The 17,803-nt window shown below is 38.7% G+C and overlaps 1 non-coding gene across 1 annotated transcript; it reads right to left on the reverse strand.

The window, feature by feature from the left end:
* Positions 1–17,328: 17,328 nt before the first annotated feature.
* On the reverse strand, positions 17,329–17,471 carry LOC123324624. Its single transcript, XR_006539911.1, has one exon. It is a non-coding gene; the product is annotated as a U4 spliceosomal RNA (small nuclear RNA).
* Between the last annotated feature and the right edge of the window lie 332 nt (positions 17,472–17,803).

Here is a 17,803-nt window from a genome sequence, read left to right on the forward strand (position 1 = left end):
TTTCTCTCTAAGGGTGGATCTTGATTGACTCAAGCTACTTATCACATCTCCTCCCTTTGGCCACAGCAAATGGTTCAGCAATGGGCCATAACTGAATTTGGGCCAAATATAAGACATGTTTGTTGGGAATTCTGGGAAGGAGGTTACCTCTCTATTCTGTGGGAATTATCTTAAAACTTGTTCTTTCTCAGTGGATGTGAAGCATGAAAACCTAGTTGTATCAGTACCAGGACCTATCTTCCCATCATGAGGGGAATTAGTCCTGGGATAAGACCAACATTCTGATAATTGTGATGAAAACAAAGAAACCACATCCTTAAAGAGGTCTGAAACTTGAACTTTTTATTTATATGAAGCAGTAGATTCCCTTTCTTGCTGAAGCCATTTTGATTTGGGTTTTCTATTATTTACAATTGAAATCATCCTAATCATATTCAGCATCTGTTTCTGTCAGTAAGAACCAAAGAATTTTAACAGATATAGTATTCGATTAGGAATCTGACTTCCCAGGAAGATGAATCTTTGCTTGTTCTTATATGCCATACTTCTATTTAGATCTCTCAATATTATGACTGATTTAGATATTTTAATATCACACTTGCTTTTTTACATTATTGAATCCTGTTCAATCCATAGTTCACTATGACCCATCTTTTTCTGCCATTCTTATCTAATGTAAACCAATCATGTATTCTATTCCTTTGGTAGTCTGACTTTTTTCTTCTTTTGTTTACTAACCTCAATGTTTCCCACTTACCTCATTGTCCTAAGTAATTCTTCAATTTATCAAATTCATTTGCAGGCAGTAAGCAAATTTTGCCTTCTAAATTATGTACTACAGTATACCACAGGGTGGGTATCTGTTCAATGAACAGTGAAGTGCCTAGTGTCCCAAACTACCCTTTCCTGTTAGTTTAATGAATACCTTCCTACTACATCATCAGGATCAAAAGGAACGGATTTCACTGGAGGTCCAGCAAGGTCTTAGGTTGGGAGCATATGGATATTGGGACACCAGATGGTGTGGTCCTCTGTGACTAAGAGAATGAATCTATATCTCTTTTTGGACGAACTGTTAATTTCTGTCTTTCACATTTGCCCCACCTAGTCAACTTCCCCCAATGTACTCTCTTTTAGTGATATGAAGAAAAGCTGGATGGACTACCTCATTGACTAAAATACTATTTCTCTCCCTCTTGTTCTCAATCATTTACTTCTTCTAGGCCTCCTCCTGCAGCCTTTGATGAGCATACAGTTCTTAGACCTGTTCTTACCATGTGACTTTTACCCCCTTGTTGCAGTTGATGAAATCAGAGGTAGGTACAAAGTGTCAAAGGGCAGCCATGGTTGCTTTGAAAAATATGAGCTGGACCAATTCTTTCATGTTTATACATATTTTGAACTAAGAAATACAAAACATTAGAAGCAGGGGCAAATTTTGAAAGCCCATTATGTAGAGAAAAATCATGACTAGTCCCTCACAAGAAAAAGTTTTAAGAGAGCGGAAACCACAAGTAAGCAGAAGGGTAAGAGACAGAGAAGTAAAGAGATGGTAGTGAGGACTCTGAACACCTGCTTGGAAACCACTGAAATGCCAGAGCCACCGAGATGCAGAACTACCTTCAATTTTTGTGTTTTCTGAAGTCAGGAGGCTCAGCTTTCCCTGGGTTGGTGTGTGCTTATATTCTAATAATAATCAATCTCTATACTAATCTAACACATGAAGAAGTATGAGCTGAATCTTCGTTCTAGTAAGTAAGGGTCCAATTAAAACAGCACTGATTTTTCCTCTTTCCTCATTGGTCTTTACCCCTCGACTATAAGCTTCCTAAGGGTAAAAGCACAGATATAGTATCTGGAGCATAGTAAACACTAAATAGAACAGATATGGAAATCCATGAATGAGGAACCCAATAGGAGAAGGCCATAGGGGGCAGGTGATGGGGATCTGCTGCAAATAAGCTTAGGTTAACTACAAAAAACTTACATAAAACAATAAGAGAATATAATAGTCCCATCAGTTAGTTAAAGATACTTTGTTTTTAACTGGTAATTATGCAAGGGAAGTTCTTCCACACTCCTCTCTATCTTGTAAAATATGGAACCTGAAATTTGATGCTATGTACAGTTCTTTTTTTAAAAAGGTTTATTTATTTATTTTAGAGAGAGTGCAAGCGGGGGCGGGGAGGGGCAGAGGGAGAGGGGGAGAATCTCAAGGAGACTCCCCGCTGAACATGGATCTCAGAAACCTGAGATCATGACCTGAGCCAAAACCACAAGTCGGACTCTCAACCCACTGAGTCACCCAGGCACCCCAACAATGCACAGCTCTGTACAGTTCTTGATTATCCTTTTGTAGATTAATTTACACAAGGACTTAATGATCACCTACTATGTGCTTAGCACACTGCTGCATGCTATGAAAGGTACAAAACAAAAATTCCTGTTCTTAAGAATCTTATTTTCAGCATTTATTCTTTATAAAGGTTCATTATTACCGTGCTCCTGGATCTTTACCGAGTATTTTGAAACTAATTTAATTACCCTATACCTTGCTCCTAATAAAAGCTTCCTTAAAAATAGAGTATTTAAAAAAATGCCACAAGTTCTAGCTTCTTGCTCCAGTTAATCTAGTAAAAGCACAGTGAAATATTATCAACAGTAGACTTCATTTTTTTGACTGCTTCAGCCACAATAAAGAGATTATGAAAATTCTAAATGCCTTGCAACTTAAAGCATATAAACTCTATTTTTCAAATGATATGAATAGCTGGAAGAAGCAGCTAAGAGTAAAGGCAAGCAGGGAATTGTAGAATAAAACTTTCATAAAGTCTCTGAGATGTCTAGTGAGGAAGTCTCAGGGCTGACTGTTAGGATGATTTAAAACCTTAAACATCATTTTGTTGACACATAATTCTTTTATATATTTTCAGTATATAAATTGTGAGCTCCTCTAAAGGAAACACAGTTTTTCACAGTGAAAACAAAGAAAAAAGCCTCTAACTCTTATTACATTTTAAGCACTAGATAACTTTGCGAGTGGGTAACTGAGTTTATGAAATCATGTAGGTCAGCACTCTGTGAATCGGTGTGGCAGGAAGCATTTTCAAAGCCGACTTTCTATTGACACATAGCTAACCGCTTTCACATTTAATATACTTCCTTATGGTTGTTAATGTGCCTCAAAAATTTGGAAATGTGAAAACCAATAGATTCCGTGGCTACAAACTGGATAGTAATGAATGCAGACAGAGCTTGTTTTTTTTTTTCCCTTTGGGACCCTGGAAAGTTTTGAGCAACAACAGCCAATGGGTTTTTGCTCCTTTGAAGGCATCTTGTCTTATTCAAGGTAGTATTTCCATTAAATACAGGATCAGCAGAGAGGTGGAGCTTTTTTCTTTATTAGGTTAGGGAAGAAATGATGCTCAATATATATTTACTGAATGTTTATTGAATAAATAAATAAAATATGAAAGAAGCAGTGGAGGATGGTTAGGAGGGTGTAGGGGAAATTGGAGCCAAGAGCATTTTTTTTTTCAGATTTTCTAAAATTTCTGATGCTCAAAGGCTACCTAGGTTGGCTACCATCATGGTATTTTATATCTTGAGAAAAGAACAATTAGTCTTTCCTAAGGTCAGATAAGCATTGTTTTGAGAAATCAGATAACCCTTCATTAATCCATTCACTCATTTATTCAACAAATATTTGCCTAGCTCCTACCATGTCCCAGACATGGTCCTCGGTGCTGGGGATGCAGCAGTGAAGGAAACAAAGTTGCTGTCCTCGGGACCTTACATTCTAGTGGGAGAAACAAAGAAACAAAACAGCTAGGTAACTTCATGTTGGTTAATGACAAATGCTATGAAGAAAAACAAATCAGGGGAGGGGGACAGGCAGTGATGGGAACTATAATTTTTAGATTTCACATGGATAGGGAGACCTCAGATCAGGACGAAGTGAAAGGAGGGAAGCCACGTAAGCATGTGGGTGAATCAGAGGTAGCAGGCTCAGAGGGCCTGATCAGAAAGCACTGCAGAGTGCTCTAGGAACAGCAGGGAAAGCAGCACGAGGTGGGTAGGGAAATGGCAGGAAGCTAGAATAAGTAGGGCCCTGTAGGTCACAATAATGTCTTTGGATTTTATGCTATGCGTATTGAAAAGCCATTGTAAGAGATATGCAAACTTGTCCTTTTCTAGGCAGAATTTAAAATCCTGATAGAATTTAAACTCAAATGCCTCAAACAGGGCTCACAGTATCAACCTCAGTTTTCCAAGTGTAATTCCAAACTCTGCACTTGGGGGAAGGCAGACATTTTTCTTTAACCATAATAGTCAATCAAAGGTTTATCAATAATGGGCTTCTCAAAATATACCTGACAGCTTCCCATCAGTAACAGGTGTTTTCAGGAGCCAATTAAAGGTGAGCAACAAGAACACATCATCACCAATTCCAGTTCCCAGAAGTCCAAGATGGGACGAGGCTGTGTGGAAAGTTGGCCTGTGTGGAAAGAGGCTGTGTGGAAAGTGCAAAGCTCGGACTGAGAACACAGGGTAGACATAATACCTAACCTGGAATAATTTTTCAGACCTAGTTCAAGTAAGCATAAATCTGATGATAAATCATTTTTTTGAAAATAGTATTTTATTGCTTTCAAATACATCCTCACTTCAAATAAAGCTTTTCTAAGTGCAAGTACTTCTTTAATGACTCATTAATAATGACTAACACTCATGTGTATACCAACAATTAAAATGTGCTAAAGCTCTCAAAATGAGATGTTGGCACCTTTAAGATGGCAACAGTTCTTGTGTTAGTCAGGGTAGGCTAACAGCTGTTAAAAAAACTCCCAAACCTCAAAGGCCGAACACAGTACAGTGTTACTTCTTGCCCTCATGACAGTCCAGGTTGGCAGTGAGGGCCTCAGCTGCATGCCATCATCCAGAGATCGGGCTCCTTGGACCTCATTATTCTGCACTCGGCCAGGTCTTCAGAGTCCTCTGCACTCAACCAGTGTCTGGGAAAGTGAAAACTCGTGTGAGATTTTCACTCCATTTTCATGCCAACTCCAAGGCAACCCATTCCATGATATTCCTCCAACCTCCCCGGTCATACCTTCTTGGTTTCCTTTGCTGATTTCTCTTCCTCTCATGAACTTCTTAATGCCAAGGGAAGGGGGGTGGAGAGCTACGTATCAGTCCTGGGGCCTTCTCTCATCTCTATCTCAAGGTGTTGCTCAGTAATATAGCCCAGGGTCATGGCTTTAATAACATCTTCACGTTGAAGCCTTCCAAACATACATCTCTACTTGGACTTCTCTTTCCAATCTCCAGACCTCTACCTCCTGTTCAACATCTCCACGTGGATGTCAAATGGACATATTATATTCAACACATTCAAAGCTGAACTCATGAGCTTCTCCCAAAATCTGCTCCACTTGCAGACTTATTGATGTCAACCAGTAACTTCTTTCTTGCAGTTGCTCAGGCAAAACCCTTGCAGTCATCTTTGATTCCTCCTCTTTATCTTACATTTGTGCTGGCTCTACCTTCAACATATCTCCAGAATCCTATGACGTCTCATCTCCCCCACTGCTATCACCAATCCTGGCCACCATCATTCCTTGGCTATATTACTAAAATAGTCTCGAACAGGTTGCCTTGATTCCATTCCTGACCCTCTAGAGTCTTTCTTAACATAATAACCAGAGCAACCCTTTTTAAATTAGGTCAGATTATATCACTCTTCTGCTCAAAACCCTGAAGTGGTTTCTCCCTTTCCATTTCACTCAGAGTAAAAGCCAAAGTCATGACCATGCCTACAAGGCCCATTGCTATGTACGAGGCCTCCTGCTTATAGTCTATCCTCATCTCCACTCTTCTACCCCTTTTCTCCCTCTACTTCCTCACTCTGTTTGCATGTTCTTAGAACAAGCCAGATATATTCCTGCCTTACTGCCTTTACTCTGATGAGAATGTTCTTCTCTCTGATATCTACCTGACTAATCCCTTCACTTTCTTCAAGGCTGTGCTCGGATTATACTTTCTCACTAAAGATGGCCCTCCCCATGCTATGCAATGCTGAAACTTGCCTACTTCCCACCTTACCACAGTACTACTGAACCACCCTACTCATCTATTATTTTATTTTTTACACTGCACACATATAGCCTTCTAACATGCTATAAAATTTCTTTGTATTAGGCTTATTGCTTATTTTCTGTCTCCCCATCTACAATTACAGCTATTCAAGGGCAGAGATCTTTATTGTTTTGTTCAAAGGTGATTCCCACATATCTAGATCAATACCTGCCACATAGTACTGTTTAATAAATATTTTTTGAATGAATAGATGAAGAGCAAGCATCATAGTAGAAGCAGCAGAAAAACTACTTAATAAAATTTGTCTGGTACTCCTGGTACCTGACCCTCTGCCTTATTAGCTTCTGTTTCCTGCCCTACTCATGTCCATGGACTTTGGACTCCAATTCCCATTTGAAGCAGCCCTCAGGTACTACCTACTGTATCAGAACTATATTACTTAAGGTACCAGGGCGCAGGCTCTTCAGACATGCCTAGACTCAATTCCTGGCTCCACCATTTAGGACAAGTCACTCTACTCTTTAGTCCTCAGTTTCCTTAACTGTAAAATACCAATTATAATAGTACCTATTTCACAGTGCTTTGTGAGAAATGAATAGGGATAATATAAGTGTGATGACTGGTACTGTGTTTCACAGTTTTTGCATTTGGTAACTATTAGCTACTGTTAGCTATTGCCTTTAAGTGGATATTCCTCAACGTGCCAACCAGGTGGCCCACCCACAAGGCTCCTACCTAACCAGGACAAACATTAACACCTGACTCCACAGACTACACCTCTCTCAAACTGTCACACAACGGATTAGGTCCTAGGGTATTCAAGAAAACAGCTTGCATTTCTAAGCAGATTCCACACAAGTAAATAATCAAATTTATATTAGGTTTAATTACATGAAATTACCAGTATTGTTGGTAATAAAATAATAAATTGCCAAATGTTGGTAATTTCGTATGGCCTAACCAATATTTTCAATTTGTTTAGAACACTGTTCTTCATGTGGAAAGCAAAGGTTAGTTAGGCCTAGCTCTATTTGTGAACTTGCAAGTTGATATAGAAATAATACTGGAGTCATAAAGTTATATCCTAAAACCTGTTCCTTTTTTTCCTCCTTCCTTCCTTCCTTCCTTCCTTCCTTCCTTCCTTTCTTCCTTCCTTTCTTTCTTTCTTTCTTTTTACTTCTTTCTCGGCTTGAATTTTGCTCTGTTCTCAAGAGTTTAACTGTCCCTCTGATTTTTCCAAGTCTTCCCCACCCTTCCATAAGCACTCAGCCTCCCCCACTATCTTAGTCAGGGTTCTTCAGAGGAAGAGAGCCAGTAGGAGATCTACGTTTATATCTACAACTACACCTATATCTATATCAAGGGCTTTTAAGTAATTGTCTCATGCAATTGTGAGAGCTGATAAGTCCAAAATCCATAAGGCAAGATAGCAGGCTGAAAATTCAGGTAAGAGTTGATGTTGCAGTCTGAAATCTGAATTCTACGGGGCAGGCCAGGCTGGCCAGAAACTCAGGAAGGGTTTCTATGCCAAAGTCTTGAGAGCAAACTGTGATGGGTTGAACTGTGTCCCCTAAAAAGTGATATGTTGAAGTCCTAACCCATAGTACCTGAGAATGTGATGTGTTTTGGAAATAGGGTCATTACAGATATAATTAGTTAAGAAGAGGTCATAGTGGAATAGGGTGAGACCCTAAACAATACGATTGGTGTCTTTATTAAAAAAAAAAACAATGCCATGTAAAAAGACAGACACATACACAGGGGGAACACCACATAACAATTGGAATTATGCTATACAAGCTAAAGAAGTACCAGAAGCTAGGAGAGAGGTGTGGGACAAATCCTTCCCTAAAGCTTTCAGAGAGAGTATGGCCAACACCTTGATCTCTGACTTCTAGCCTCCAGACTGTGAGAAAATACATTTCTATCATTCAGTTACCCAGTTTATAGTACTTTGTTACAGTAGCCTCAACAAACTAATATACCACCAACCCAGAACTATCTTGGATTCTGATATCTCTTTCTCTTCCAATTTTTAATGAGTCACTATATCTTGTCCACCCTAACACTAAAAACATCTCTCAATTCTGGTCTCTTCTGTCCCATTATTTTAGGCCCTTATCCCTTCTGACCTTGTATATTATAACATCTTCCTAAAGATGGTTTTCAGCCTTTTCTTTCTTCAGCCCATTCTTCAAACTGTTTCCAAAGACCCCCCTTTTTTTTAAAGATTTTATTTATTTAGGGGTACCTGGGTGGCTCAGATGGTTAAGCACATACCTTTGGCTCAGGTCATGATCCCCAGGTCCTGGAATCGAGCCCCATGTTGGGCTCCCAGCTCAGCAAGGAGTCTGCTTCTCCTTCTCCCTCTGACTTCCCCCCTGCTTGTGCTTTCTCTGTCTCTATCTTTCTCTCTCTCAAAACAAATAAAATCTTTAAAAAAAAAAAGATTTTATTTATTTATTTGAGAGAGAGACAGAGAGAGAGTACATGCAGACGGATGCGGGGAGGAGAAGAGGGAGAAAGAGAATCTCAAGCAGATTCCTTGCTGAACCCAGAGCCCAATGCAGGGCTCAATCCCATGACCTGAGATCATGACATGAGCTGAAACCAAGAGTTGGACTTAACTGACTAAGCCACCCAGGTGCCCCCAAAGACTCCTTAAAATAATAAACCTAATTGTATTCCAAATCTGCTTGGAAACCTCCATCAACTTTCCTTTACCAGATGCTAATGCTTGATTCCTTAGCATGGCATCCGGGTCTTTATAATCTGGACCTACCCTTTCTTTTCAGGTTTCCTATTCTACTTTGCCCCTATGTACTCTCTAACCATGCTAAATTTCTTTTTTGTTTTTTTGGTGTTTTTTTTTTTTTTTCTGGACTTTTATCTTCTATGCCATTGACTGTGCTCACTTCTTCACTCTGATAGAACTAGATCCCCTCTTCTTTGATTTAATGCCTTTTTCAAATGTCTGCACTGTCTTTGCCCAATATCATGCTTCTCTTCCCATCCCAAGTCTAAGTCAGCTGGTTTTCAGGGACAGAGGAGAGGTTCAGTACTATTCAATTATCTGCATGGGAGAAGGAAGCGAATTGGGCTCAGAAGAGGGTAGAAGGAAACAAGTTTAAAAATAGAATGGAAGATAGTGGAAAAGAAAAGCAGGAGTTCGAGGTGGATCTCTCTTGTAAAACCAGCTTCACAGTGTTTTAAGTCAACTCTTTCTTTTAGTTTCACATTCTTTGGAGGTGTACCTCAAGGCCCTTTTGTCTTATGTTCAGAAAGCTTAGAAAGGCTGCAGTTGTATATTGTGTACAAGGCTCAACTCCAAAAGCCAAAATGCATTGGCTTGTTTAAGTACAATAAATACCTAAGGGAGACAGTGCTATACGGAATAAAAGCTGTGGCAATGCAGTCATTAGATCTGCTAAGACTACATGCTTGGCAAATTTTACTACCAGATGCTTAGAAAAGAGGGAAAATTATAATTCCAACTGGTCAGTGGTCAGAAGGTAATATTCAAAACATCCCACCACATGGATAAACAAGAAAATAATTAGAAATCAAATGTTAGAGAATTCTGCAGTGAGCATGAATATAATCCACAGGATAAACAACACTTGGTTGACATTTGACTGAATAAATTAAAACCCAAAGTAATTTGAATAAAAATTCAAGACATGTATCAGAGAAGTTCAGGACAGGAGACAAAAGATGAAATCTTGCTCTTGCCATTTGAGCTCTACTGGAGTTTATGGGTAGGCCTGGAAAAGAAGGTCAAAGGCCTTCTTTTCTTTGTAGTACTATTCTATAGTACTATGGGGTGAACTTCATTGTAGCAAGGCCATAACTTGACCCTTGAGAAATCCATTAAGTTGAAATGCATACATTCAAGATAACATGCAGCTGAAATTACCACACTCCTAGCAAATAAAAAGTCAGTCTAAACCATCAACCTTGTCTCATGTTTCCTTGAAACAAGATGAATAATAACAAATCAGAGACATCCTACTAGGCTTTCATTACTCTCCGTGAAAGAACAACAATAACCAGTCAAGGTGCCGGATGTCTGCCTGTCACATGCACTAGTGCGTGCACGCACACACGATGGTTTCCTCTGGATAATAGGGACTCTGACATCATGAGGCACACAGAATCGACTGTTCAGTTGATTTTATTATCCAACTACAAATACTTTCTTCAACAGAAATAGTGCCATGAAACTTTCAGAGAGTTTGAGTTTTTGTACTTCAAGTTTACCGTAAAGATCATAGTCTGCTACAAATCTGATTCTCCACATTGAAATTATTTACTGCATCACACATGTGCATACACACACATAAAACATAGATTTTTTTGTTTACAAGAGACTTAAAAAATACCTGAGTTGATGGTTAGATCACTAGGGTGACTACAAGGCTCAGGGTTACAGCTTGCCTGAAATGAGGTGAGGCAGGCAAGCTGACACCCTGAGTCTGTGGTTACGCTAGTGATATACTAGGGTGCTACACTTGGTATTGAGAGAAAAAAATATAGTGTTGCACTCGGTATTGAGAGAAAAAAATCAGGTACTCAGAATTCTGATTGGAGAGAATACAGGATAAAAGGTTCGTTCTGGTGACCAGTGAAGATGCAGCACCTCAATGACTGTACAGAGTGAGCAAGGCCATTGCCCGGATATCAGATCCATCAAGAAAAATAATTATATCCATATCAATTACTGGTCTATTAGAAATAAAGACTTGGTGGAAGGACACTGTCCAAAGGTGATTGTCTAGTGCTTTAAAAATAAATGTCTTCTCTTAGCCTTGGTATTTTCTGTACCATCAAAAGGCCATTATCCCATGACAGTTCCATTCCACAGACATTAACATTAGATACCAATTCTTTCTAAAGGCTCTTTACAATGCTTGTCTCATTTGGTGGGTTTGCCAAATGTTCTTCACATTTCATTAATAAATTGACCCACACAAATCCCTTAGGACTCTAGGGGAAATTAAGTTTAATTCTTTTTTCTTCTTTTACTCTAATTAATATTATTAAGAATGAAAAGATGCTATTAATAGATCAGTCAAGTCTAGTAAATCAGCAGCATAATTTAAATGAAATAACAGTAAGTGAGAAAACTATATTAATAAATATAACTACATATAACAACTGTATACCAATAGTTATGCCAATATGTATTTTATTTATGCACATAATAATCCTGTAAGACAGGTGTTACTCTTCCAGATTATAGTTGAAGAAACTAAGGCTTGGGGAGTTACTAAGTGCTAAAGTCAGAATCTGGGTCTGTCTGACTTCAAAGCCTAGGCTTGTAAATTTTCTGCTCTATTGCCTTTAGGTAATATGTTCTAGAAGGGTCTTAAACCACTGACCTCAAGCAAATTATGTAGGTACTCCATGCCTCAGTTTCCTACTGGTAAAAGTGAAAAATAGATAAACAGGATCAATCTCATAGTCCCTCCTTAGATGATCTGAACTTCTTAGGTAGTTGGCAAGACTAGAAATTATACCTTCAGGCTATGATTAAACATAGTGGAAAAAAATAAAATTATGCCATAAGGAGGAATATTACTAAAATCTTACCAGATCATGTTATTTTCTAGCTTCTATCTTTTCAATTGCTCCAGATGAATGTCAACTTGCCATTTATAAAAATACAGTACAGACTCCCATCCTCTGTAGAGTCCTAGGGAGGTCTGTCCCAACAAAGCACTAAAGCCATGTGTAGAAATGACGCAGGGAGCCCTGGCTCCCGAGTTCATTAAACATTCTACTTCTTCATAACTTGATCCTTCACTTAATTTTACTTTCCTCATAGGAAAATGCAGCTTAACTTTCTTAAGTATATGGGCCCACAATAACCAGCCCATTGTCTGTGATAACTTCTGGACTGTTCAAATGAGAGAGTGTCATAATTATAAATCTCGGAGGGCCTCCCCAAACAAGTTTTTGTCAGTAGCCCCCAACCTAGAAGAAAAGCAGCTGCTGGTTTCTCTTTCTTGGTTCCACAAGCGCAATCAACAGCATGAGGGTAAAGGAAAGACTGCCAGATGTTTAGCCTGGATGGAGGAAGAACCTTTCCTTAAGACTTGACAAACCAATACAAATCAGTTTTCCCAGTTTACAGATAACAAAGACAGACTAAGGAAGATGAAGAATCAACAGCACTTAGGAGCTGGAAGGAACCATGAGAACCTTTTTGGCCTAATACTGCCTCTGGCAAGTGAGAGTCAAAACCTTTCTAAACAGGGGAGGGAATCTGACCTTTTAAAAATGTAAGATTTTACACAGTTGCTGTCCAACCACAGGGAAAGGGAAGCAAGAGATTAAACTTCATTGAGAAGCTCAGAGGCCGACCAAGTGTCCCTTCTCCATTCCCTGCTGCTCTCCAGGTAACAGCCTGAAACAGCAAAATGGCCCCTCCCAGGCTGAGGTAGATGACCCTCACGTCAGCTTCCCCACGTCCCCGCGTGCTCCAGGGTTGCCTCACATTGTGATAATCACACTTCCTTGGCTGTTCGGTTCAGAAATTTTTGCAATTTTGTTTTAATGCCATACAAATATTGTTCCTTTTTTCTTTTAAAATTGGTAATACTGAGATATTTGATCCACTTTTCGGTATGATTGTATTGAATTTTTTTGGACCCAGATATCTGTTTGTAGAAATATTTAAAATACACACTTTCCATTATGTCAACAGGGAATTCTGTCTTGCTTCTGAGGAATGGATGTGCAGGTAGCTCCAGGAATTCACTTGTTGCTCAGCTTGAGGAATCCTACACAAGCTATATGCACGTAGACTGTTGTGAATAGAAGGCAATAATGGAATGAAGGAAACAGGGAATCATATTTAAATAAGATCAGTAAAAAGTGAGGGTACTCTCCCTCTGTGTGAAGAGTTAATCCCAAATAAAGGTGAGTGAGAAAAGCCTTAGGTTGAGTAATAGATCCTCCCATGGATGGCGGGAAAAAAAAAAGGGAAGAAATCAGGTGGGGAGTGAGGAAGAAACCATTTGCTTGATTATACTTTAACTCCACGTCCCTTGTTCCTGGCTACTTTTCAGGTGAAGTTTTATACAAATTATTTTTGGCATGTGCCCATAAAACTTAAGTGAAAGAAAACTAAACCATCAAATTGCATTAAAACCCTGATCTGACAATTTAAGACAAAGATATTCAGAGTGAAGGTTGCTTCTCAATCCTTTAATCATCTGTTGTGTCCTGACATTCTAGGGGTCTCAGAAGAGTGCATGACAAATAATATTCCATATGTGCAGTTAAAACTATCCGCAGCAAGGCTAAGTGACAACTGAAACACCCTGGCTCTAAGTGATTAATATCAACACACTGGAGCCACCTCTTCAATGACCTACATGATGGATAAAGTCATACACAAAAAATGCATGAGCTGGTTTGCTCGTGTGACCCAAAGATGCTGCACTGATCACCCTCCTGAGGAAAACGCTCACAGTTCACTCATTGTACAAGTTTATCTGGAGGTCTGTGCCTACGATCATTGATTACCTGCCTATGAATTCTCCAAACCATTACCCAGCACATTTCCCCTCCCTCCTACCCCTTCCTTACTGGGGTGCAATTACTGAACTAATACAAATTAACTACCATTTTTTAAAAATTGAAGAGAAAAATGAGCTTCCCAAGACACCTAACAGTGTAACCCCAAACTGGGTATAAATGAGTTTTCTGTGCCCTTCCAAATGCAGAGATATCTAGAAAAGAATGCTCCACAGACAGCTATCGGCATGCCTAGCGTACTGTGCTTAGTTTCTCATAAGACACATGCACGTACTCAAATATATATTACTTTATCAAACCTGTGCCCGCTCATGCTATATAGAACTGAATGATTACACAGAATACACTCTATAAGCCCTGAGAACATTTTGATATTAACAAGAAAAGAAAATTGGAAATTACCTGTCACTACATGAAAACAGGTGCATTTTGGTGCTTGTGAATGGATTCATATCCACATGATCAGAGAAGTTTATATACACCTTTGTGGTTAAAAATACTACCACTCTGCTACTGCTGGAGACCTATAAGCGCAATGTATATATAGTGTGCTTGCTTTCTTGAGTTTTGTTTTGAATACTGGGTCATGAAAGGGTAAATTCCTTCCTAAGATCCACATTGGGAATTTGTGTGTGTGTGTATGTGTGTGTGTATTTGCTACTGGAATTTCTACAATATTCTCAAGTGACATGATAAAAATGTTTAAGATTTAAATGTGTCCACAATCAGTATAAAAAATTATTCCAAACAAGTTAAAATAGATTCAAGTCCTTACGGGAAAACATTTTAAAAGAAAGTTGCGCTTTATTTAATGAGAGCAATGTTTTGCTACAAAGGGAATCATTTTTATGCTTCAACAACCAAATATTTTCTGTTATATGCACATGTGACATGAATGTACAATTTGGGGCAGTTATTCAGAGTCAAGCTCCTAATATTCAGCATTGTTCTGTATCCTACCACACCGCACCCTTTCTTAATCATACTATATGTAGTTGCTCATATAAATTCTGTAACTGAAAAAGGGAAGGAGGAAATCTAACAGAAAATTTCTTGCCAGATGGAGAAAATTGAAACATTACCCTGTTTCTTTGCCAGCACAGATCCATTTTGACAAGCTGGAAATGATTTATGGGGAAAAAAACGTATTTACACTGGCAGAGATGTTATTAATTGCCATACAATGTTCACATTTTTGCATTGTTTTGTATATGATTACTTACAAGGCTTAAATATACAGCCCAAATATGTGGCTTTTTTTTGCATGCTGATTATTATATGACAGACAAACTTACAATACATGATGCATGCTATAAACCTTCACAGACAACATCACAGCAAAGACATGACAAAACAGCAAACCCACAAACAGCACTCAGAGAAAACAGGTCATTATGTGTGTGCATACACATACACAGCATACACACATGGATGCAAATGATTTAAAGGGTTATGCACAGTACATGGGAGTTGATGAATAATATAACACTCTCAACACATAAAAATATTACTTTTTTTACTTTTCAGAGTAACTGTTGCTACATGAAACTACTACTAAAAGAAGGCTCCAAAATGTTTGAAAATGAAAATATTAAAGCAATATATAATTTCCAAGTTAGAGAATTTTGCATCATAAAAGACTACTAGGTGTGCTAACTTCCATAACGGAAGTTTGGAAGGGTATTTTTTTTTAGGCATTTTATTTCAGATGGCTTAAAAAATAATATCATTGGAGGGGAATTTTTTCTTCATATACATATGCAGTAATAGGAAAAAGAAAAATTAGGCTATTTAGTGAAAATCAAAGAGACTACAATAACGACAAGGCAATTTATCATAGGCACTGACCATTAGCTGTCTACCTGCTTATTGCTCTGAAAATACTGTCACTTCTTTTTGTACTAATATAGATGGATATATTTATTACCACTTGCAATTCCAGATTTTAATCTCATATTAGAAAGATGTTCTCATATAACAGCTACTTTGTCTGGAATCGTTTACAATATATCTGTGTCCACTGAGGACATTTTAAGATACCCTTATTTCTAGTAGTGGAAATTAATTTCGAAGGTCTCAATTTTGAGGAGTCATATTGGCATTCTTACAAGCGTTCATATGTAGCTGTCTCCTAGGTTTAATGTTTTAGTAGCTGTCTCTCTGCAATTAGTTTTATGTTCCTTAAATGTAAATCAGATGTAAGTCTCTATAAACACTCATTCTCTATAGTTTTGTGCAGAGTGTTCCCAATGTATTAGGTTACTCTAGGAGGCAAATAATTCCAAATATGAAAAAAAAAATGGCGTACATGTGCCAAAACTATAATTTAGCTATTTGTGATTTACTCAACTACATTTTTGCCTGGGAAAATGGATTCAATGTGTCTATTTGAAATTAGTTCATAAATAAGAGCTTATTGTGAATGATTAATGAGTGTGGTCCTGCTTACATAAGATTAATTCCATCCAGGGTCACTCTATCTCACTCAGAATTTGGGCATTTGCCCAGTGACCCTTTGTGGGTGGTCTTCACTTTTCCAAAACAAGACACCCAACGGGAAGCAGGATCATCTAGCTGCCAAGCATCACATTCAAACTACTTCTTTCATTTCATCCTTCTAACAACTTCTGTAAGTTTCAATCCCTAGGGGCTGAGGAGAGGCCTGGTTTCATAGAATGTATTAGCTGCGTACCCCTGCATATATAATCACTGGATCAAAAAGCTTTTATTGAGCATCTACTTTATATCCAACACTTTGCTAAGCATCATGGGGTGGCAGGAATCATAATAGAGATCTTTGTTGTTGTTCTAATGAGGCCAATTGCTGATGGTACAGCAGACTGCTATCTTTTTATTTAGAGATTTTTGGCAATACATCAATTCAAATTAATAGATCTAAAAAGTAATTTTTAAATATGTAGTAAATTTTTAAATATGCATGCTGGTTAGTAGATGATTTAGAAAACAAGGAAATGAGTCTAAAGGGGTAAGAAAGAACAACTTCAGGATCTGGGTTTTTTCTACCAATAGAAAGAACACAGTTTTCAGATAGATATCATTAGAGCGACAGATAATGTAGCATAAAATTAGGCGCAAGGGTGTTGGAGCTTAAAACCTAGCTCCACCACTTACCAGCTATTTAATAAATTCCTTAATCTCTCTGTGCTTTAGCTTCCTCATCTGTAAGATGGGGATAATGATCTCTCAAAAGGTTGTTGCAGTAATTGTCAGTTAAATGCAAAGCATTTAGGACCCTGGCTGACATATAGTAAGCACTCATTAATATGTGCCACTACGTTTGCTTTCTTTTTTTTTTTTTTAAAGATTTTATTTATTTTTCAACAGAGAGAGAGAGAGACAGTGAGAGAGGGAACACAAGCAGGGGGAGGGGGAGAGGGAGAAGCAGGCTTCCCGCGGAGCAGGCAGCCCGATGTGGGGCTCGATCCCAGGACCCTGGGATCATGACCTGAGCCGAAGGCAGACGCTTAACGACTGAGCCACCCAGGCGCCCCTCTACGTTTGCTTTCTGGTAAGATCTTTTAACCAAGAGAGATTTCAGAGGTAACAAGAGGGCTGACTAAGTAAAGACAGCTACATTAAAAATCCGTATTTGTTTTCATAACTCAACTGCACAGTCCCTGACGTTAGAGACTGTACCTATTCCTCTCTATATCCCCAGTTACTAACAAAGAGCTGGTACTTACGAGGTGCTTTATCATTATTTGTTGAACTGTATTGAATTCGTTAAACTTTTGAATAATTTCAATTAGAAATAATCACGCCTCGGATAAACCTCATTGGCTACGATACTGCCACTGTGCAAAGCTTTTTTGAACACTTTCGAGGTTGAAAGTGATCACTCAAATGTTCTCCTTCCAATTCCTGAGCCAAAGGAGACTTAAAGCCTAACTATCTAAGATTGATTGAGTCAACACATAATTCCCAGGAAGGAAAAACTCTTTCACCATGAGATGGCTCCTGCAACAGCCACAGGAGCAGTGGGACTCCCACAGGGGCCCGGAGTCAGAGCAAAGGCAAGGGCAAGGTTATGTGAACAGTGATGCTGATGACGGAAACCAGCAATAGTCACTGTGAAGCAGGAAATCTCAGTGTCAGGGGCTGTGGACAGGGATCGGTGTGGGCATTCCAAGCAGCATAC

Source organism: Neomonachus schauinslandi, chromosome 4 (genome assembly GCF_002201575.2).
Source record: "Neomonachus schauinslandi chromosome 4, ASM220157v2, whole genome shotgun sequence".
NCBI classification, from domain to species: domain Eukaryota; kingdom Metazoa; phylum Chordata; class Mammalia; order Carnivora; family Phocidae; genus Neomonachus; species Neomonachus schauinslandi.